The sequence below is a fragment of the Gossypium raimondii genome, chromosome 12 (genome assembly GCF_025698545.1).
Source record: "Gossypium raimondii isolate GPD5lz chromosome 12, ASM2569854v1, whole genome shotgun sequence".
In the NCBI taxonomy this organism is placed as follows: Eukaryota; Viridiplantae; Streptophyta; class Magnoliopsida; order Malvales; family Malvaceae; genus Gossypium; species Gossypium raimondii.
In genome coordinates this window covers 13,759,426-13,785,529 of record NC_068576.1, presented here as the reverse complement: position 1 = coordinate 13,785,529, position 26,104 = coordinate 13,759,426, and positions in this window count along the sequence as shown.

Genomic DNA, 26,104 nt, shown 5'->3' with positions numbered 1-26,104 from the left:
AGTGATACGAATGATTATTTTTTTATAATGTTAAATTTAGTCTTTAATGTGTATATATATATATATATATATATTTTAGTTAATTTGATTCTTATTTTTTAGTTAAATTTAGTCTTTAATTTTTTTAAAAGTCAAATTTAGTCATTAACCTTTTTAAAAAGAGTTAATGAGAATATTAATTAAAATGTTTAATTTTTAAATATGACAACTCGTAACAATTTATGTGTACTCTATGTTAATTATTTTTTAAAATTTAATTTTGATTAATTTTTTATTTTTATTTCTTATAATTCTTAATTATTTATTAACATGATATATAAAATAAATAGTGTTATGTTAGCATGATATGTACATGAACTATCATGCAAGTTATTAGCTCTTTGACTTCGCCCACCTTTAATGTATAAATTTATATATATTTTTAATTAAAAAAAAGGAATATCTCGTTAATAACAACGCATTATAGATGAAATGACCAATACACCCTAACGGATCATGCCACCAGCAAGAAACACTATCTCTATCTACCAAAGACAAATTCAACAAGCTGGTGAGCTGGTTTATTACCACCTCCTTACACACGTTTAAAAGAAAATCTAAATTTATATATGGATAATGTAACAAATCTATATAATATATAAACCAGCTTCATAGGAAGCCTTATAGAATAAATAGGGGTAAATTTAATATGCTAACTTCAATTTAATAGTAAAATAGGAATAGAGTTAATTTTGTTTTATTTAAGTAAATATGATTATATTATTATATAATATATTTCTAAAGTTTTATAAAATTGATTGAGTTTGAGTTCATTTAGCATCGATATTATTGCCAGTACAGGAGGAGGTGGGTTTGAATGTGCTGAAGTACATTATCCTCCTACTTAAAGGGTTGAAAAATGACTATGAGTAGTTCTAAATATTGTATCAAATTTTTTTATAAAAATAAATGGAGATATAATAGATATTTAAAATAACACCTTACTACTCTTCATTTTCTACTTAAATATTGAATCTTTTAATTTTTTTCTTTTCCATTTTCTCTTCAAAACCTTACTTTTTTATATATATATATATATATATATATATATTCCCTCAACATTATATAATATTTTCAACCCTCAAATAAAATAATCACATTATTTCTTATTAGTATATGATGTGAAAAAAAGATAATATATTTATTTTTAATTGGTAGAGACCATAAATAATATGGTAAAGAAAGTTCATAAAATAATATCTCTCTAAATAGAGTTAATGTGTAAATAATAATCAAGGTAAAAAAAAAGTAACTCTAAGCATCTAATAAAATAGTAACTCCAAACATTCTCCTCTCACAAACGTTACAATTAATTTCATTGTATATATAAGTCTTTTAAGCCATTTTTTCCCTAACTTTGATATTATAATTTTAAGGGTTAAATTTAGTATTTAATATTAGAATTAAATGTTAATGTTTAATATTATAACTTCGTTACACATGATTTTACCTTTGATCGTTTTTTCATTGCTTCTTTTATCCAAAATTTATCTACCTTCCGCATTGTAAATCCTACATTAATAAATGTTTAACTTTTACTTTTTAGTTTGATTTTATTATTTTAATTTTGATTATTTATTCCATCCTTGCCTTATAACTTGGTTGATTTTTTCGTGTTAGGTTGCATGACTTTGTTGTGCCTATATATCAAATAGGATGGCATATGAGTGCGGTATTACAATTCTTAGTCTTGGTTTTCTGATATAATGCTTAGAATTACTTATGGTTCCTCTCCAACTCTTAAATAAGAGGATACTGCACTTCAGCGCACTCAAACTAACATTCTCTTATACTGGCAACAATATCGATACCAATTAAATTAAGACTAAATTGGCAGGATGATTGCATTATTAAGCTACATTTTGTTTAATGAAACTGTATATATGTCAAATAAGCATTTTATTTATATATAAAAAAAAAAAACCAAGGACTTCTTCATGAGAATAAAAGGCAAGGATAGAAGGACTTCTCCTGCAAAATATAAGGACAACTTCGGAGAATAAAAACAAATCAACATATCTTGAAACATCACTACATAATCAATATCATTGGGAAGAAATATAACCATCCCTTCAACAGAATGGGATGACCACAGCTACCTCGGCCAAAGAGACTAATCTCCAAGCAAAATCAGTAATCTAAGCCACATTGTAGCCAAGTCATACTTAGGAACAACCAGGTACTCTCGTACTTACAAATACCTGTGTGCATGTTATAATATATATATATATATGTATCAAGGATTTATTTTGTAAAGTGTTATAAAGTGAATCTTTAAAAATCAAATCTAAAAAAGCTAAATGTTAATATCTATGATACGATAAAAGATTTATTAAAATTTTTATATAATTAAAATTAATTTATTAAAGTTTAATATAAAAAAGGTCAACCACACAAAGCGCGATCATATCCCTAGTATAAATTTATATATGTCTTAGAATCCAGTTCCTATATTAATGTACACTTAAATAAATTTAATATATTTCTATATATGATTAAGTGAATTGTTGCTAACTAGCCATTGATTCATGTCACATATAATCATAAAAATTAGGATTTGAACTTCAAATCTATGGGATATCATGGTAGTAGATTGAGGTCCGAATTTAGCAAAGAAAAAGAATTTTTTAAAGAAAATTCTAATGAGATGATTATTGACTAATAGCAGAGATAGATTTTGAAGGAAAAAGACACCCTCCAACTGGTACTACATCTGAACCTAATGATTTCTCTTCCATATTTTCAAATCAAATGCTACATTCCCAGAATATCGATCTCATTATTTTAACAGAGGCCATTGATAATGACAATTAAAATGAGATACGTTTGAAGCTAGATTGGTTTGGAATAAGGCAATTAAAGGAAAGGGCAGATGGGACCCTTCTGTGAGGGTGGGCACGGAAAACTAGGACAGATTTTGGCCACTCATAGGCGGCAGTCACTCAAAGGGTGTCTCCACCTCCACTCTATATTGCCTCACACTGTCTACTTTAATCTCAACCTGCTTTTGCCTTTTAGATTTTTGTTTTCAAACCTTTTCTTTTATATAAAATAATCTTTTTTAATTTATATATTATTAGTGTATGGATTTATGGGTTAAAATTTGATATTTTGATAGTGTATTTTTTATTCATAAATAATTTTGAAATGTTAATATGTGTTTTTTAATATTTTATTATACTCTTATAAAATATTTGTCAACTCTCTCATCCTGTTTGTGTAGTTTAAAAACTCAATTAACAGTTTACCAAATAATTTTCTTAAATTTATATGCTCATTGTGATTTACATGTTGATATTTTTGTGATGAATTTTTCTAAAATAAATATAAAAACGTTAAATTTATTAAAGCTATTGCATTAAATATAATTCAAATGTGAGATATTTACATGGAAAATCTACATTTTATTTGAATACGAAAATATAATTTTTTATGCACAACAAGTACAATTAAAAAACCAATAAATAGTTAGAAGAAGTAGAAATGTAATTTTTCTCAAACATTTAAATCAATGTTCAAATCTTAGAGTTGGTATTGTTGAGAAGACTTTACTTAAATATCATTATCATTGTCGACTTAAACAAGATCATATGTAGACCGTAAAACAAATGAAGACAATTGTGATTTATAAGAAGAAAAGAAGAAAGAAAAAGGAATTGTAGAGATATAAAGTTGAAAGTTGTAAGATATGTGAAGGTGTTGTGGGAATATTTGATGGCATCAAAACTCGCAGTTGATGCCAATCATAATGATTGAGAATGCTCGGAAAGCCATGTACTCCAAATTTATATCGCAATAAAAGACCCACTCTCCTACAAGCAAAAGTCCCCAGCATGTCAAAACTATTAAATGCAATGCGAATAAATACAAGAGAAAACTGGTATACAATGTTATATATATATATATATATATATATATATATATATATGTATAATTTTGGGATTTTCATGATTTGTTTAATTTTAGGTATTTAGTATTTTTTATTATTAGATTTGTTAATAAATTAATATTTAATGCTTTGTTTTTATTGAATTTTTTAAAATACTTGGTGCATGATTTGCTAAAAAGAAACTTAAAAGAAAGAGGGATAGAGAAGAGAAAAGGAGGAGGAAATTCAAAATGAAAAAAAAAAGGGAAGAAAGGAAGTGGAAAAGCAAAATGAAGAATTTCAAGGTATATAGGAGTAAAATGGAAGCAAGCAATGTAAGTGATATAAAAATAATCCTTTTCATTTGTGCTTTTCAAAATAAAGGTGAAAATGTGCCTTATGATTCCTTTCCTTTCCCTTCATTTTATTTCATGTACTTTCTTTTGAATATTAATTTATATATTATGAAATATCGATACTTCATCATTAGAGTTTTTAAACTTCATAAATAAAGTTATATGATGACTCGTGTTTTACGAATACAATAAAATATTAAAATGAATATATAAAAAATAAGACAAGACAATTTTATTTTACTTGTCAAGTTAAAAACTACACTACCAATGTACAAAATATTAACCCTATATATATATAGAAAATTATTTAATACATTGACAATAGATATTTTTAACTTCGCAAGCAAGATTGTGAAATGTGAAATTGATGCGGTTCCTTAAATTGTATTTAAAATTTAAAATAAATAAGATATATGACAATTTTTTAACCCCACTTGTGGTTTAAAAACAAGGTAATTAGTACTGTGGGCGCACTCTTTTTGTCTTGGTACTGGTACATACCGATACCAACATGTTTCAGTGTACACTTTCAGGTTTATCAATGTTTTTAAATACTTTTCATAAATATATTTTTAGTTTCTGGATAAATTATGTATACATTTAAATATCTTATATATATATATATATATATATGCACTGGCAATGCACTTTTTTTTTTATTCTACAAGCAACCTTAAAAAAATTGGCATGTGTCTTTTTAAAAATTTTTTACTATATCCCTATAAGACACTTGTCAACCTTTGGCTCTATTTATGTAGTCTAAAGTCTCCACTACAATGTACCAAATATTTTTCCTATATCTTAATAGTCTAATTTTTAGTTTCTTAATAAATTATGCATTATTTTGGTAAAAAAACCCATATATTATATACATGCAAATATATCTTAGTTACATCCATATAAACATATTTAGAGGGTAATTATTTGATAATCACTAGTGGAGATTTTTAGACTCCACAAGCGGGTTGAGGGTGTAACAAGTGTCACATTTATTTATATAATTAGCTTTTTATTTTTACTACACCCTATAATATACTTGTCAAACCCTTAACCCGCTTGTGGAATCTAAAAACTTCACTGACGGTGTATCAAATAATTTTCCATATATTTATAGGGAAAATATTTTGTACATTGCTAGTGGAGTTTTTAAACTCTATAAATCGGGTCACAGGGTTGGCAAGTGTCCTATAGGGGTATTGTAAAATATTAAAAGAATAAATATTTAAAAAAGAGATGCATGACATTTTTTAAGGCTGATTGTGGAATAAAAAAAGTACACTATCATTGTACCAAATACACATCCATATTTATATGTAAATATATGTTTCAGGAGTATATAGCATCGCTTAAGGTCTGTCGGTTTGGAATGTTTCTTTTCTCTAGTTTGCTCTAATAGTACGCCATTGTTTTCCTTCTAAGGTTCATTTTTGTCTCCTTTGTGTTTCATCTAGTCTTATTGATTTGCTTGGAGACTGCTGCATAGATTTTATCGTGGAAGATAAATTGGCGGGATTGAGTATTACAAATGGTGAAAATAAGGAATGGTAGTTATATGGGGGATCTGAGACGCAGAAGGCGATTTTTATATTTGTTTGGTTGGGTGTTTTCTCACGGCGACCGTCGCCCACCTCTCGACAATGCAGAATACTTTGGCAACTCTGTGACACCTGCTTAGAGGTGTTCAGATTTCAAATATGGAAGAAAAAAGGTATCTATTTAGGTTTTTTCACCAGTTGGATATCGACAGAGTGGTAAGAGGGGTACCATGGACGTTTAACAATCATTTTTTGGTTTTTCATTGGCTTGATGTTAATGAAAACCTAATGCAAGTGTCATTAATCTATTCTTTCTTCTCGGTTCAACTTCATGATCTTCCATTGGGATTTTTCTTGAGAAATATTGCTAAATAGTTTGGGAAATTTATTGGACCTTTCGAAGAATATGATGCGAAGTAAATTAGTAACGGGTGTAAGAATTTTCTGAAAATTAAGGTAAAAATCGATGTGAGATCCTCGCTGAAACACCGAAAAAATTCAAATTTCCTTTTCGAACCATACATACACAAAGTTCCAATACGAGAAACTTACTTTGTTTTGTTTTTTGTGTGGTTGCCTGGGCTATGGAGATAACTTTTGTCCAATTCGACTAAGAAGAGATTTTCAAGAGACAGAGATGGGTTGGACATCACGTTATGAGTACCGACAAGAAGGGCTACAACAGTTAGGAGTGCCTAGCTATGTGAGGAAGGAGAGACAACTTTTTCGACTAATAATTTTGAGGAGTGATTTACGAGAAGGAAATTATGGGATAATAACTTATCAGGTAAGAGGGATAAAAATAATCTAGTTTTGGGGTTGAATTTAGAATGGATCATGAGGCAAGGAAATTTTTTAGATGACGTGGAACGAGATCTAATGGAACATGATTCAAAGACACCCCATTGAAGGCATAGAATGGAAAAAGAGGCCAAGGTAAACCATGATGCCCATCAATGGGATAAGATAGGCAAAATGTTTGAGGGGTATCGAGGAGTGTACTTAAACTAATAACACAGTAATGTCGGTGGCTGTCAAGGGACAGGCCGATCTGGCGCAATGAAAATCATGAGTTGGAATGTTTGTGGATTGGGGAGTCTGCAGGCTATCTAAAGGCTTCAACATATGTTAAAAGTATATCATCACCAAATTGTCTTCTTTATAGAAACAAAATTAAATGCGACAAAGATGAAAAAAGTTCATAGGAGGTTTGGTTTTTATAATGACTTTGATGTATTGGCAGATGTCACTAGGGGTGAGCTTAATCTGGGATTAGGTATGGGAGTTTCAACAACACAGAGGAGCTTTTCGAAACATCACATTGATGTTGAGATTTAGGAGGAAGAGGAGAGTAAAAAATGGAGGATAATTGGACTCTATGGAGCTCTTGACACAAGAGACCTAATTGAGGCTTGAAACATTCTAAAAGTAATGAGACATGGCCAGAGTTTTCCTTAGATGGTGTGTGGTGACTTCAACGAGATTTTGTATTCTCTCACAAAAAAAGGAGATTGCCCAGAGAAGAAAGACGAATAGAGGAATTTCGATATGCACTGACAGTCTGTCAACTAGAGGATATTGGATATGAAGGGCCATTATTCACGTGGGAGAGAGACAATTTTGCTGAAAACAATATTAAAGAGAGGTTAGACAAGAGGGTGGCAAATTCATGTTGGTGGATGAGGTTTCTTGAATTTCACCTACGACATTTGGCATACTATGTTTTACGTCACTCTCCATTACTCATATCCACGACCCAAGAAGAAAAATGAAATACTAATGACAAATTTCAGTTTGAATCATGGTGACCCACTTAGCCACTATTTATTTTTTATATCCAACGAAGAGCTATCATCTTTGATGAGATTAGCAATTGGGGATGGATTGATAAAGGTGCAAAGACTTGTCGACGAGACCCATAGATATCAAAATTGCTTTTTGCTGATGACTGTATGTTATTTAGGGAATCTATAAGATGAGGAGCCATGATATTAAAGCAAAATTTGGAAGAATATGAAAGTTGTTCTGGTCAGTGTATAAATTTTGATAAATCACTAATTTTCTTTAGTTTGAATGTGAAGATTCAAAATAGGGATCAAATTTCTCAAGCTTTGAGGGTACGATATTCTTCAGACCCAAAAAGGTATTTGGGTTTACTTAATAGTTGGAGTATTTAGCCACTCTCCCAAGGAGGAAAGGAAATTTTCATTAAGAGTATATTGCAGGCAATTCCAACCTACTCGATGTCCTATTTTCTACTACTATTATCTCTTTATTTGGATTTAGAGCGTACTATCAACAGGTTTTGGTGGCAAAAGCAGGGGAGAAATAAGGTATCCATTGGTGTGAATGGGCTAAATTATGCGATCTAAAGGAGAATAAGGGGATGAGTTTTAGGAGTTTTGCAAAATTCAATATCATATTACTTGCTAAACAAGGGTGGAGGTTATTACATAGTCTAGATTCGTTATTGGCAAGGTCCCTTAAAGCAAAATATTATCCGAACTTAGATTTTTTAAATTCAAGTTTAGGTACTTGTAACATCCCTAACCCATATCCGTCGCCGGAGCAAGGTTACGAAGCATTACTAGAATATACAAATCAAATACAGATATTTCATATCATTTAATATTCTATCATAAATCGATCATATTCAATAATATTGTCCCTTATATGAGCCCACAATGCCTAAAATACACATTAGAAACAAGTCGAGACTAAACTGGGTACTCAGAGAATTTTTCGCAAAATGTCAAAATTTTTCCAAAGTGTAAAGGACACACGCCCGTGTGGCCAGGCCGTATGTCTCACACGGTCAAGCGACATGGCCGTGTCTTAGGTCGGGTGAGCATTCTAAGTAGGGACAAACGACCGTGTCCCAACCCATATCCAATTTAGGATGCTCACTGACTTGGGTCACACGACCAAGCTACACGTCCGTGTGTTATGCCGTGTAAGCATTCTGACTTGTATTAAATAGGTGCAGGGGTCACACGGGCAAGCCACATGCCTATGTACTAGGCCGTATGAATAATTTTGGGTATTTTATTTTACAATTTACAAGATGCAGGGGACACACGGCCAAACCACACGCCCATGTGCTAGGCTGTGTGTCACATACGACTGAGACACACGCCCGTGTCTCTGCCCGTATGGACGAAAATAGGCCATTTTCCAAACCAAATTTCTCACCTAATTTGTCTTCCACCTCCATTAACACTTTAACATATTCATAAGCCAATACCAAACATTCAAATCAAGCCAAAAACAAGTCTTATGCATAATATATCCTCACATACGTTTAAATATCCAAACTTACCTATTTAACCAAAATCACTTGGATACTTATTTATATCATACATACTAGCTCAATCAAATAAAACATAACAAACATGATAAAGCTACACATATATACATATCAAATATGTCCAACTCAAGCCATTCCAATAGCTATTTACAACAAAATACTTTTAAGCCAACATTGGCTTAATTACCCTATACATGCCATTATAACCAAAAGTAATTTAATATTTATACCGAAATGAGCCGAAGGATAGTGTGATGTTGCTCTGACCAGCTTCCAACCAAATCGAGTTTCTGAATTACTATAAAACAGGGAAAATAAAACAAAGTAAACTTTTAAGCTTAGTAAGTTCGTATAATGGGAAATTAACTTACCATTCATTTACATTTAATGTAAGCATACAAAAATACATCAAAAGCAAATTGGCTAGTAGCCTAAACACATAACTTCATCAAACATGTTAGTTATTTATTTTACATGAATATCAAGAAATATGTATGAGCTAATCAAATATCAAATTTCCATGTATTTTGAGTATATACGGATAATGATTCATTTCGAATTCATATATTTTCTCATGTTAGGATTTTGCCTGTTGAATCATTTAAAATATCGATGGATCCACGGGTAGTACACACAAGTGTACAAATCTATAATCTGCGAATTCATATTTGGGAATACTCTTATGAGCACATAAACGGGAAGCTCTGGAGAGCCATTAACGGGAAGCTCATACGAGCCAATTTCGGGAAGTTCAAGCGAGCCAATATCGGGAAGTTTCAGAGAGCCATTAATCGTAAAGCTCATAAGAGCCACAAACGGGAAGCTCGCAAGAACCATATAATGGGAAGCTCATAAGAGCCAAATACCAGGATGCTCATGAGAGCTAATAACGGGATGCTCTTTCGAGTTGTGGTGTGTCCGCAACACATGCAGGACCACAACCAATTCGGGAACCCTATATCCATCGAATTTCATTTATTCAAACGGGACTTAATACTTGTCGATTATCGTCAGATCTGTGATTATTTTCATACATGGAAATTACACTATTCACATACATAACATTCAATTCAAACATATAAATATACAATTTAGTTACATGAACTTACCTCGACAAGTGTTCGTGCATGCAAAATCTACTAATCCAATACTTTTTCTTTTCTTCGATCTAACTCTGTATTCGGTCTATTTGGATCTATATAAATGAATTTAACATTAATTTAATACAATTCATACTCAATTAAATCCAATACACATCTTTGACAAAATTACCATTTTTCCCCTATACTTTTTAATTAATTACAATTTCGTCCCTAGACTCGAAAAATGAAATTCATGTAATTTAATCTTTATTCCAAGCCTAGTCGACTCTCATATATCACAACAGCAGCCCATGTATTTCATAAAATTTAGAATTTTTCCATGAATTTTCCATCTTTACAAAAAGTAGTTTATCTATAAAAAACCTTCCATGTTCTACCAGAAAACTTCATAATTCTACTATATTCATCCATGGAAAAACCCTAATACTTTGATTTCTTTATAAATTAATCCCCGAGATAGGTAGATTAAGCTATTACGATCCCGAAAATATAAAAATTACTAAAAATGGGACAAGAAAACATACCTAATTAAGCCAAATAAGTTTATCTTTCTTCAAGTCTCCATAGCTAGGGTTTCCATGTTTTTATTTGGGAAAGACGATATAAAATGATGATATTTTTATTATCTAATCATTTATCATATTTTATTATTTCACTTTCCAATTTAGTCATTTTCTTTATTTAATTTTCTAATGATGAATCATCATACTTATCTACTAACTCCTCTTAATGGTCTATTTGCCATATAAGGACCTCAAATTTTGAACTCCATAGCTATTTGATCCTTTTAGCTATTAGAATTCAATTTTTGCATTTTATGTAATTTGGTCATTTTCATCAAATTAATCATGTAATCGGTAAAATTTTCTTAACGAAATTTTCATATGACATTTCTATCATAATACAGACCATGAAATAATATTAAAATAAATTTTCTATCGGACTCAGATTTGTGGTCCCAAAACCACTGTTCTGATTTTACTGGAAATGGGCTGTTACAGTACTCACCCTTCATATACCTAGAAGAGCATATGGGCAGGCAAGGGACTCCTTCTAGGAGGTATGTGTTGGTGGGTAGGAACGGGGAGTAATATCAATGTTTGACAGATCACAAAATAACTTCGAATATTAGTAGCTTACAAATAAATATTGTTTCTGATTTAATTGATCAAGAAAACAAAAGATGAAAAATGCAACTCATTACCAATAAATTCACAATTGATGAAGCCACTAAAATATTGTGTATTCCTCTTGCTCAGACACCTCAGGACGACATGTTGGCTTGGAGGAGGAAACTTCTGGGGAGTACTTGGTTAGAAGTGGTTACAAATTCTTAATACAAGGTACAAATATTCTTAATATTAATGAAAATTTGAACAATTACATACCATTTTACAAAAAAAAAACGCTATGACAAATAGATTTACCAAGCAAAATAAGGATTACAAAGTAGAGAATTTTCAAAAACCATATCCAAAACTTCCATAATCTCTATTAGAGGTGCCTTACTAACAAGACGGAGTGTCCCGAATGTTCAAATGATGCAAAAAATCTTAAGCATGTGTTTAGGGATTGTACAACTGCACGTCAAGTACGGCAGGAATTAAATATACAATGGTCACAAGAGAGTTCAGTTCTAAGTTATCAAGATTGGGTAGCAGAACTTTTTCAGGTATGTCAAATTAGGGATGTAGAATAGTGGCATGTGCTATATGGGTGTTATGAACAATAAGAAATAAAATTATACACAAAAGAGTGGTGCAAACAGCCCAAAAAATAGCAAAAATGTATAAAACCCTATATTTTAGAACTAAATGCAACAAAAGAGAAGCTACCTGCTAGGAGGTTAAAGTAGAATGATAGAAACCTCCTGAACAACCATTTGTGAAAATAAATTACGATGCGACCTTCCAGGCCCATTTACTGAAATCATGTTCGGGCATGGTAGTTGGAGATCTAAATGGTAGTGTACTTGGAGCCTAAATGTGTATTAACAAATGTGTACCCTCAGTTTTTACAGTAGAAGCCCTTGCATGTCTTCAAGTAGTTAACATGGGGATGGATCTAGGGTTGGGAAATGTGATTATTAAAGGAAACACACTTATAGTGGTTAAAAAATGGCAAACAGAAAATAGGAAGAGTTAGTTACAATGGCGTATATCGTTGATCTGGAAACAAATAGTCTAAATTTTTGAAACTATAAATTCGGTTAGACATCGATATCTGGAAATGTAGTGGCCCATATCGTAGAAAAAGAGGGGTTATAAATAGAATGAAGCACTTATCTAAACGATGAAATGCTAGAATGGGAGATTGAAGAGGTGGAGAGAGACAAGCAGTAGGTGGTCGGTTAAAGATAGTCACTCGAATGCCGAAAACGGAGAAAGAAACATGGTTGAACAAAAAGGGGAAAAATCGGGGCTGCTAAAAACCTCAATCAAATACTTTAGAAAAGGTCATGAAACATCCAAAGGCCTCCTCTCCTCACTAACATTGGAAGAGATAAAGGGCCTGAAAGGCGAGTCAGGTGATGAAGGTGGCTGGGGTTGGGGAAATGGAAGAGGCCAAAGAAATAGAAATTGAAGAAGGACCATCGATTTAAATGCCAAATGAGGAGGAAGACATGCAGCCCCAAAGCAACCTTTCTGATTTTTAGAAATGGTGAAAGGGCTCAAGGGTAAAAAGGAATGACAGTTATCTAGCTTGTAATAAAATGAAAGGAAAATATGTAGAAACAAAGAAAGGAGGACGACATTAGAATGTAGAGTAAAATGGAGGTAAAATCTATTTAGTTTCATAGGGATTTTCATAACTTTACTCCTTAAGAAGAGGGAAAGATGAACATGCTCTTGGAAAAGGAAAGGCTTTGAGAATGCTCTGAGGAATTGAACGAGTCTAGCATCGGATTGGGTTTGCACGATTAAAGAAAGAACATAGGTTATTATTTATTTATTTTTAAATTTTACTTTTTCTGCCTTGGCTTAGTTTCCAAAACTGTATCTAGAAGAAAGTTTTTTTCTTTGTTTATCTTCCTTAATAAATAACCTAGTTGTTACCCATAAAATATATATGTTTCAAAATTATTAGGTTTAATAATTTAATTTAATAACTATTAATTTTAAATGTAATTATAAAAATTAAAATGGTTCCAATAAAAATTTTAACAGTTGGTTTAAAATATTAAAATTTTGTATGAGTCAAGATGCAACGATATTGACCGAAATGAAATATAGACTATCGATTTAAGAGCAAAATGATAAGTAGTAACTGATTCGACCAATATCAATACCATAATGACAATAATTGTAACACCCTAAAATATAGGGGGTTAGATCAAATGAACAATCAAGAAATAAGTCTTAAATTTGATGGTTAAGTAGTTAGGACACTCCTTAGAGAACCTAGGTTCAAACCTCATCCCTCTCATTTCTTTTCTTTTTAATTTCAGCAACTAGGATATAGTCACTATAGAATATATATTAAATGAAGTAGAAAATAAACAAGAGTAGGCAGTAGCTTAAATGGTTAAGCTTTTGAACTTTCTTTTAGCTTTCTCAGGTTCAAGTCACACCACCCTCCCTATTTTCCTTTTAAATTTGGTAATATGGGTAATTTAACATACAACCCCTCTAAAATTTGTTAAAACTAGCTATTTAATCCCTTTTCCTAGTCATATTAGAATTTTGTTTCCTTTTCCAACCTAAAGAGAACTGTTTCCCCATGATCTTTATATTTACTCCTATTTTCTTTTCATTCTTTTACTTACCATAATAACTTTCTCCATTACTGATAATTATTCCATTTCCCGAATCAAATCATCCCCTATTTTGTCGTCTTTTTATCAGTTTAGTGAATCATTGTCAATTTTATACTTAATTGTTTCCAAAAATTTGTAAGTTCATCTCGACCCCTATGATTAAATCCTCAAATATTGTATTACTTCTATTTGAGACTATTTTTTTCATTCAAGCAAATAAATCTTTTATGATCTTTCTCGGTTTTAAACCGAACATTTCAATACTCTTGATTAAGATGAATCCCAAAATCAAATGTTAACCCGTGTATAAATGTCATTTGAAGAACCTGTTTTAGGTGCGTTGGATCAGATTTGAGCACAAGAGACATTGTTCAGGCTTCCAGTGAAAGATATGTGTTATTTTACGAGTAAATTCAGGTAAAACCGAGCCTAAAAAGGGCCACATGGGCATGTGGGCCACTTGTGTAGACCACACGACCATGTCCCTATGAAACCATAGAATATTCGACTCTCACACAGCTTAGAACCCCCCACACGGCCAGAATTTGTTATACAGCCTAGCCACACGGATGTGTACCCCTTACACATAGTCCAGGGTTTCTCACACGGTCTGGTCATATGGCCGTGTGTCCCCTGCTTCTCAAAATTTATAGTTTTACCTAGAATTTTATGTTTTTTTTAGATTAGTTGTAACACCCCTAACCCGTATCCATTACTGGAACAGGGTTACGAGGCATTACCGGAGTTTACAGATCAAATAAACATACATTTCATATCATATAGCATTCATGTCAGAAACCAATCAAAATCAAACATATTGTCCCTTATATGAGCCCTCAAGGCCCAATATACGCATTAGAAACAAGTCGGGACTAAATCGGATACTCAAAGAATTTTTTAGGAATCATTGAAATTTTTCAAAGCTGCAAGGGTCACAAGGCCGTGTGGTCAGGCCATGTGACTCACACGGCCAATAGACACGACCGTGTCTTAAACCGTGTGAACATTCATAATAGAGATACACGGCCGTGTACTAGCCCGTGTCCGTGCTCGTGTAACTCCCGACTTGGGCCACACGGCCAAGCCACATTTAAAAGATACAGGGGACACAAGGTCGTGTCACCTGGCCATGTGTCACACACGGCTGAGACACATGCCCGTGTTTTTGCCCGTGTTGATGAAAATAGGTCATTTTTCAAGCCACATTTCTCACCCAATTTGGTACCAACATAAACACAATAATTTGCACATCAACAAGCCATAACAAGACATTCAAATCAAGCTAAAAGCAAGTCTTAAACATGTATTATCACAACATACAACCAATATGCCCTTAGGCACTTCAAATGACAATTTAAAAACATGTCAACCAAATATCCAAATTTACCTAGATAACCAAATACATATATGCATAGTTATACCAAATATACTATTTCAAACCAATCATCAATATACTTATAAGTTTTCCATCATTCAACCATATCAAACACACATTAAATATGATAAGACCACATATATATGTATATCAAAATATGCCAAACACAAGCCAAACAAGTGATTAATCTCAACAAAACACTTATATGCCAACATTGGCCAAATTAACCTATACATGCCATTATAACTGGAATTAATTTACTAAAAGTACCAAAAGGACTGATGGATAGTGTGAAATAGCTCCGACCAACTTCCAACCCGTACGAGCTTCCGAATCACTATAAATCATAGAAAATAACATAGAGTAAGCAATTAAGATTAGTAAGTTCGTATAACACAGAATTTAACTTACCATATATCCATAAAATAGGTAAGTAAACAAAACATATCTCAATCAATTTGGCCAAAAGCCTAAACACATGATCACCAACATATTAGCCATGAAAATCACATATAAGATCCAACGCACATGGTTGAATTCATCAAATAATCATATTTCATGTATTTTATGTAAATACCAGTAATAGTTCATATCAAACTCATATAATCTCGTAACAGAACTGTGCTCGTTGAACCATTTAGAATATCGTTGGATACTGTAGTACACACGAAGTGTACTGAACTGTAATCCGTTAATTCATGTACATGTATGTTCATACGAGCTGTAAACGGTAAGCTCCTCCAAGCTGAAAAACAGAAAGCTCATGGGAGCTAAGTATCGAGAAGCTCATAAGAGCTAAAATCAGTGACTCTAATGACATGTCACTTGAATCCTACGGATTCCTAAGTTTCAAACGGGGCTCAGTAATTGTCTAATATACAACCGGTATTTATTCATGGCAATTATACAATTCACAAAGAAATAATTCAATTTAAAATATATACATGTATAATTTAATTACACAAACTTACCTCGATAAGTGTACGTAGATACGAAGGCGACTAATCAGATATTTTCTCTTTGCCTCAATCTAACTTTGTACGAGGTCTGGCAGGATCTATATGAATGAGTTTAACTCATTTCAATATAATTCTGATTCAATTTAATCCAATATGGAATTTTGGCAAAATTACTATTTTTCTGTACACTTTTAATTCCTTTACAATTTAGTCCCTAGGCTCGAAAAATGAAATTTATACAATTTAATCCTTACTCAAGCCTAGCCAATTTTATACATATTAATAGCATCCTATATATTTCACAAAATTCACAAATTTTACCATAAATTTATCATCCTTTTCAATTTAATCCCAAATCGATAATTTCATCAAAATTCTCTTTACAAAAGTTGTTTAGCTAACAACATTCATTTTCTATCATCAAACTTCAAAATTCAAGCATATTCATCAATGGCAAAACCTTAATACTTTAACAATTTTGCAAATTAATCCCCGAACTAGTTAGATTAAGCTACTACGATATTAGAAACATAGAAATTATCAAAAACGAGACAAAAATACATACCTAATTGAGCAAAATAAGGTTGTCCAAATTCAAGCTTCCATTGTTAGGTTTCTTTTTTTTTTTTGGTGGATGATGATGAGAATAGATTATTTTATTTTATTTATTATAACTTTAATCACTAATTTTCAAAATTAACCTTAATATTTCATTCAATTTCCAATTATGACTATTCATACTTATCCACTAAGCATTTTAATGGTCTATTTACTATATAAAGACCTCTAGTTTAAAATTCTATAGCTATTTAATACCTTTAGCTATTAGAACACAGCCTTTGCACTTAATGCAATTAAGTCATTTTTATCAAATTAGGCATGTAAACGGTAAAATTTCTTAACAAATTTTTTATACGATATTTCTATCATACTGTAGACCATAAAATAATATTAAACTAAATTTTCTAACTTCGTATTTGTGGTCCCAAAACCACTGTTCCAATTTCACTGAAAACGGGTTGTTACAACACTCCCACTTAAAGAGACTTTCGTCCTCGAAAATCTTACTAGAAAAGAGGTTTGTATATTGCTTTCTTATAGCTTCCTCAAGTTCCCAAGTAGCTTTTTCTATTCCGTGTTGCTGCTAGAGAACTTTTACTAAAGCTATGTTTTTATTTCTCAATTCTTTCACTTCTCGTGCCAAAATTTTGATCGTTTCTTCACTGTATAACATGTCAGGGTGGAATTTGACATCTGTCGAAGAAATAATATGTGAAGGGTTAGATCGATACCTTCATAACATAGACACGTGGAAGACATTTTGGATTCTTTCAAGTTCTGGCAGTAAAGCTAATCAGTACGCAACAGGTTCGATTCTTTCAGTAATCTCATATGGCCCAATAAATCGCGGACTCAGTTTTCCTTTATGACCGAACTGAAGAACTTTTTTTTCAGGGCGAAACTTTCAAAAATATCCTATCACCGACTTGAAACTCTATATCTTTAAGTTTAAGATCCGAATAAGATTTTTGACGATTTGAAGTTGTTTTTAAGCTATCTCGGATCACTTTCAGTTTTTCCTCAGTCTCGCAAATCCAATCAACCCCGTGTATCTTTTTCTCACTAATCTTAGTCCAATATAATGAAGTTTGACATTTGCGACCATGTAAAGCCTCATACGGTGCCATCTTTATGCTCAACTAAAAGCTATTAATATATGCGAATTCGACTAATAACAAATATTTCTCCCAATTGCCTTCAAACTCTAAAACACAACACTGAAGCATATCTGAGGGAATTTGAATCACATGCTCGGGCTGACCATCAATCTGAGGGTGAAATACGGTGCTAAAATGTAATCTCGAGCTTCCTATAACTCTTTCCAGAATTGCAATGTGAACCGTGGATCTCTATCCAAAATAAAACAGACTGGTACTCAATGTAGTCTGACAATCTCCGAAACATATAACTCAGCTAATCTATCAAGTGAGAAATCCGTATGTAACAGAATAAAATGTGTCAAATTTGTCAGACAATCGACGATAACCCAAATGATATCTTTCTTTTTCGGAGATAAGGGTAACCCCGATACAAAATCTATAATAACTCTATCCCATTTCCACTCTGGTATCATCACTGGCTGTAACAGTCCTGAAGGTGCCTAATGTTCAACTTTAATTTGTTGACATATCAAACATCTAGATACAAAACCAGAAATATCACATTTCATTCCCGGCCACCAGTACATCTATTTCAAATCATTGTACATTTTATTACTCCCTGGATGAACAGACAAGCTACCACTATGAGCTTTGTACAAAATTTTCTGTATAAGCTCTGGATTTTTCGGTACACAAACTTTACCTCTAAATAACAAATAATCATTGGATCCTATCTGAAATTCTGAATCAAAAGTTGACTCACACTGTACTCGTTTAGTTAACATCTCACTATCACATTTTTGAGCTTCGCATATCTGTTGTAAAAACGTTGGTTTAGCTTTTAACTCGACTAAAATCGATACATCATCATATAGTGACAGTCGGATATTCATCGCTAGCAAAGCAAACAAGAATTTTCTACTCAAAGCATCAGCAACTACGTTTGCTTTTCCCGAATGATAATCAATAACTAACTCTTAATATTTCAATAGTTCGAGCCATTTACGCTGTCTCAGATTCAAATCTTTTTGCGACATCAGATACTTTAAACTCTTGTGATCGGTGAATATATGACATTTTTCACCGAATAAATGGTGTTGCCAAATTTTCAAAGCAAAGACAATAGCTGCCAACTCTAAGTTATGTGTCGGATAGTTCTTTTCATGTGGCTTTAACTGTCTGGAAGCCTTCTTGCATCAAAACACAACCTAATCCGTTGAATGATGCATCACTGAAAATCACAAATTCCTTACACGATTCAGGCTGAACCAGAACTGGTGCTTTAGTCAACAGGGCTTTCATCTGATTAAAACTTTGCTGACATTTATTAGACCACTCAAACTTCACATCTTTTTGTAATAGTCATGTCATCGGTGTAGCTATTATCGAAAAACCTTTTACAAATCTTCGATAAAAACTGGCTAATATTAGAAAACTTTTGACTTCAAATACGTTTCTTAGTGGTTTCCAGTTAACAATCACTGAAATTTTATTCGGATCAACTTTGATGCCTTCAGCAGATACTATGTGTACCAGAAAACGAACTTCCCGAAGCCAAAATTCACATTTTCTAAATTTAACAAACAATTGTTTATCTCGCAAGGTTTGCAGAACAATTCTCAGATGCTCAGCATGTTCAGTCTCATCTAAAAAATATATCAGAATATGGTCTGAAATATATGATCAATAAATACCACAACAAATCTATCTAAATATAGTTTGAAAATTCTATTCATCAAATTCATAAATATTGCAGGTGCATTAGTTAAACCAAATGGCATCACAAGAAATTCATAATGTCCTTACATGGTTCATAATGCCGTTTTCGGTACATCCGAATCTTTCACTCGTAACTGATAATAGCCAAAATTGTTTATTCTTGATTGTCACTTTGTTGAGCTGACGGTAGTCAATGAATAATCTCATCGATCCTCCTTTTCCTTAACAAACAGAACTGGTGCACCCCAAGGTGAAAAACTAGGTCGAGCAAAACCCCTATCAATCAACTCTTACAACTGTGCTTTTAACTCTTTTAACTCAGTAAGAGCCACTTTATATGGTGCTATCGATATTGGTGTTGTTCCCGGTACAAGTTCTATAGCAAATTCAACTTCTCTGATTGGCAGTAATCCAGATAACTCCTCTGGAAACACATCGGGATACTCATAAACCACTGGCACTGATTCAAGCTTTGACTTAGATACTTTAGTATCCAATACATAAGCAAGGTAAGCATTACAACTTTTTCTCACATATTTCTGTGTTGGCATAGCTGATATCACAATAGACAACCTATTCAATTTATCTGATTTAATATGAAACATCTCACCATTCTGACATTTCAATATGATATGCTTTCGTCTACAATTTACTACAGCATCATGCAGAGTTAGCCAATCCATGCTTAAAATCTCATCGAATTCATCGACCGGTAATAGCATCAAATCAGCCAAAAAATAGTAACCCTAAATCATTAACGGACAGTTCTTGCAAACCTTATCAACTAACATATACTGACCTAGAGGGTTCAATACTTTAACCACGAATTCAGTGAACTCAATAGGTAAATTTTTACTAGACATTAAATTCGTACAAACATATGAATGAGTCTATCCATGATCAATTAAAACAGTTGCATCAGTATCAATAAGAAAGAAAGTACCGATATCAACATCTGGCACAGAAGCATCTGTGCACGCACGAATAGCATAAACCCTAACTGGTGTTTGTGCCTCAAACCTTACAGTAGAGTCTTTCGCCATACCATGGCTACCACTCACATTTCTAGGATTACGAGGCGGTCTACCTCTCGCAGTTGTGTTGCTCGGCCTCGAAGTTTGAATATTATATTTTTTAGATTTCTTCGGGCAATCTCTAAGATAGTGATCAAAGGAACCACATCTAAAACAAGCTCCACTCTTCATTCGACACTCACTAAGATGTAGCTTGTTAAAGTGCTTGCACTTGGGTCTGGTGTTTCTAGCACTACCCACACTCGCTACAGATGTAGCCTGAGATTTAGGACTAGAGCGCCGGGTACCTCTATCTCTATCGAAGTATCCCGCAGAAGTAGTAGAACGATAGTGTTGTTCTTTAGATTTCTTCGATGCTGATTGACATGACTTTCCCGTCAATCTCTTTCTCGAGTCTCTGGCTTCAATTTCAACGTGTATTTTCTGTTTACTCAACTCTTCAACTTTATATGTCCGATCAACCAATACAACAAATTCTTTCAACTAAAGGATCCCGACTAATAGTTTTATATCTTCGTTTAAGATATCTTCAAACCGCTTACACATTGCAATCTCAGTCGGAATACATTCTCGAGCATATTTGCTTAATCGAACAAATTCTCGTTCATATTTGGACACAATCATATGACCCCATTTATCTAACAACAACCATTCATTTTCTATCATCAAACTTCAAAATTCAAGCATATTCATCAATGGAAAAACCCTAATACTTTTACAATTTTGCAAATTAATCCCCGAACTAGTTAGATTAAGCTACTACGATATTAGAAACATAGAAATTATCAAAAACGGGACAAAAATACATTCCTAATTGAGCAAAATAAGGTTGTCCGAATTCAAGCTTCCATTGCTAGGTTTCTTTTTTTTTTTTTTGTGGATGATGATGAGAATAGATTATTTTATTTTATTTATTATAACTTTAATCACTAATTTCCCAAATTAACCTTAATATTTCATTCAATTTCCAATTATGACTATTCATACTTATCCACTAAGCATTTTAATGGTCTATTTACTATATAAAGACCTCTAGTTTAAAATTCTATAGCTATTTAATACCTTTAGCTATTAGAACACAACCTTTGCACTTAATGCAATTTAGTCCTTTTTATCAAATTAGGCATGTAAACGGTAAAATTTCTTAACAAAATTTTTATACGATTTTCTATCATACAGTAGACCATCAAATAATATTAAACTAAATTTTTTGACTTCAGATTTGTGGTCCTGAAACCACTATACCAATTTCACTGAAAATTGGATGTTACATTAGTCTCTGATTCGTTCCCAAACTATTTTTAGTGTTTAGTTAATTCAATTAATCCCATAATATTATGAATAAGTACCAGAATTCATGATTTGAATGACTGAAATAATATTATATTTGTATAAATATGCATGAATTAATACGTTTAATTTACCAATATTTGTGTATAACATTTTTATGATGCCGCTAAATTGAGTCCTTTAAGAACATATGTTTTGTCTCTGTATTGATTAGTTGAGAATATAATTCTTGTTTCCATATTTGATCTGTTATAAGTATGTTATTCGTTTCCATTTTAATTTGTTATAAGCATGCCTTATGTTGCCGTTAAACTGAACACTTAATATGCATGACTTTTGCTATTGAGTTGATATGTTATAAGCATATTATTTGCTACTGTATTGAACTGTTATAAGCATATTGTTTGCTACCTTATTGTTCTTCCAAAAACATAATTAAATGCTACCGTATTGATCTATTCGAGTTTGTCATATTGCATTACATGGGGTGTGACTATATATATGAAGGAAGTGTTAGCAGCTTGTCTACACCATTTAGTGGTTCATCCACACCATATTAGCAGCTTTTATCTACACCGATTAGTGGTTTATCCACACTGTATCAACAATTTTAATATGCAAATGTGTTGTGCATCCACAGCCTATTAACAGCTTGTCTGTAAAAACTATTTTATCAAAAAGAACCTCGGTGGATCGTCCACCTTTTTTATTATTAGTGGTTTATCCACACCGTACTAGCAATTCATCTACAACGTTAATGGTTCATCCACATCGTGGTGTAAAGGTAGAAGAGTTCTGGGGAACTCCTACTATGGAGTGTATTGGAGTTGGGTAGGATCTATTCTGGTTAATTGAAATTGCATTGCATTCATATGACATACATGGCTTTGAACATTGAGATACTATGTTAATGAATCGATCTAATTTACCGATATTCTGTATTGCTAACTAATTGTGATTTATTCTATGTATTGTTATTATGTATGTTTTGTCTACTATTTGCACTGGTTTTCTTGTGATGGAACTCATACTGAGCTTCATAGCTCCCTCCTTTTTATTTCCATCACTACAGATAACCCACAAGGTTAAGACGTGGACTTGGCATTTGGAGGGGCTTGGCTTGGCTCAGCTCGGTTTTATTCATTAAAAATATTTTAGGTTTATCATTTGATAGTTTATTATTCAGAGATTGTATTATTTTATGTGGAACTGTGGCATGGGACTTTAGGTTTCGATTTTATGTAGCATGCATGACATTTAAGTTGTTTATTTCAAATTTGATTTTAAAATGATAAAATACCGTTTTTAGTTAATTAAGCATGAAATATAGTTTTATTAAAACTAAGTTAAGAATCACTTTTCCGTTGATAATTTGTAAATAATATTGAGTAGTAAATAAATCGGAAAATAATTAAGTTTTCAAAAATAGTCACCGTTACAAGAAAAAAAGTTAAAATTAATTGGTTTTGTTTACTCTTGGGTTTTTCTAAAATAGGCTAAATTTTCTTTTAAAATAAATGTTTTAAATTGATCGTTTTATGAACTCCGATCGTATTGGATCATTTCAGTGGTTGATGTAATATTTTAGATTTAAGTTTAATGTCTAGATCGGATTGAGAAGGTTAATAATGATTAAAAATCTCAGCCACCTATATATCAAATAATAATTCATATATATTTGGGTCCTCTCAATTTCTAAAAGCTATCCATTTTCTTTCTAAAGTCAGGCTTTTCAGCTTTGTTATGAGACAATTTTCAGGACCTTTGGTCCCTCCATCTTTTCTTTTAAAAGTGAGACTTCTTTCCACTTCTTTTTAAAGTCCTTTGGAAGAAAGAGAAAAAAGAATACACTTCGTGAGTAATGAGTGGGAGAAGAGCCTACGTAGTTTTGAAATTAGATTCCATTAATTAGTGCTTATAAGCTTAAGAAATGCTTGTTTTTGAACATCCAGTTAAAATACTTAATTCAGAAAAAAGAAAGAATAATTAGTATAATTGGAAAATGATTAAAATTTAATTTAGATCATTATAGTTCTTTTAGTTTTTTTTATTCTGGGTTATCTTCAGAAGATGGGCACATTTATTGCATGAAATGGGGGTAGGGATAATGTCCACAATTTTGGTTGGTGAATTGTGGAAGAATAGTGGGTGCTAATGGTCAGGGGAAGGATTTGGCTTCATCGATTTAGACAAAACAAAGGGAAATGGCAATTGGGATAGATAACAGATCATCCATTTGTCTTCAAAAGGAGAGAGAGAGCAATGTACCCTATATAAATTCCAAACATTAAATTTAAATGGTGAAATGAAATTTACCTGCTTTTCTTCATGTACAAATTGTATCATCATCAAAGTTACACAATTTTTTTTCTTTTGTCTTGTTAAAATGATAGTGGAGACTACTTGAAGGGAAAAACAAAGGACAATGCCCCAAAGATTAAAGAAAAATATTAATAAGTTGAAGTAAACTTTCTTTCAATGATTTTATAAATATAAATAATTTGATATTATGTCATGTTCATTGAGGTCTGTAGTTGTCCTTTTAATAATGTTATCTTCAAGATTTAAATTTACGTTTTTCTTGAGAATGTAAAATCTTATCACTATACCCAACACTTGTTAATTATATCAAATCATTTTAAACTCTATATGAAAAGTATAGTAAAAAAAATCATATGGCGTATATGAAAAATATTGGGATAAATATCAATTTACATATATTATTTCAATGTATAATTTGATATATGAATTTTATATGGTGTAATTATACACATGAAACTTGTATTGTTGTTCATATGCATGGATAAAATTTCGATTTTGATTTAATTGTACACATTTAAATAAATAAATACATTTATTTTCATATTGAATTAATATAATTGTTTGTGTATATAATATCCAACATAAAATGGTGCTAATTCGATAAGGTTGTTAGTGATAGAAAAATCCACAAATTTACCTAAGAATTTGCAAACTATGTGCAAATATCATTCATTCTTCGGATAATGATTCATATATCGACTCCATATTGGTTACAAAACATATACAATTTTGCTTCTTACAAAATTCAAATGACTAAAGTTATGCTTTAACCATAAAAGCTAACCCTCAACTTTAGTTAAAATTTACACAAACTAATAAATAACGTATAAATATCAATAAAATAATTTTTATAATTAAATAGAATAATTAATAATAAAATTAAATATGTTCAAATTTTTTATCGAAAGATATATCTCATTTATTATCTTATTCTCTTAAATATCATATAGTTTCTCTTAAATCTTATTCTTTTGTATTCATAAACCTAATGAATAATAAGATGGAGTCACCGAAATTTCTAGACTTGTGATTATCCCTTTTATTATTTGATCAATTCAATTAGTTAAATTTTTAAACAAAAACTTAATTAATATTTACATAATTAAAATAAGTATTATTATATATGAATTTATTTTGAAATGTGACATAATTATATTTAGCACATATTATATTATATAAAATAGTATACGTACATATTTAAGGACATATAATATATTTATTATTATATAATTAAATTATGAATGAAAATAATAATTATAATATTATGATATTATAATGTGCATTCTTTTATTAATGATATGAAACCTAAACCTTAAATATGTAACGAATTGTATATAGGCTAGGCTCCTCTGTTACATCAACTAGACTCCCTCTTACTGAAAATATTTTCTTTTACTAACCAATTCTTATTTCAAATAAATCACTCTTACTCGGTTGTTTCTCTTTTCTTACATTTTTTATTAGTAAAGGGGATCCTTGAGAAAGCTTTTTAGCCAATCTGGTAGAATTTGTCATATGATGATGTTATTTCCAGTCCACATGCCAAATGGAATTAGATGTGTAATCCTATATACAATTATGTTATTATAATATACATAACTAATATACCTTTATTATATAATACTAATTGTATATATTATAGTATACCATAAAATTAGTTACATGTTTAAGGTCTAGGTTGCACATCATTAATAGAAGAATGTACATTGTAATATCATAATGTTATAATAATTATTATACATTCACAATTTAATTATATAACAATTGATATATTATGTC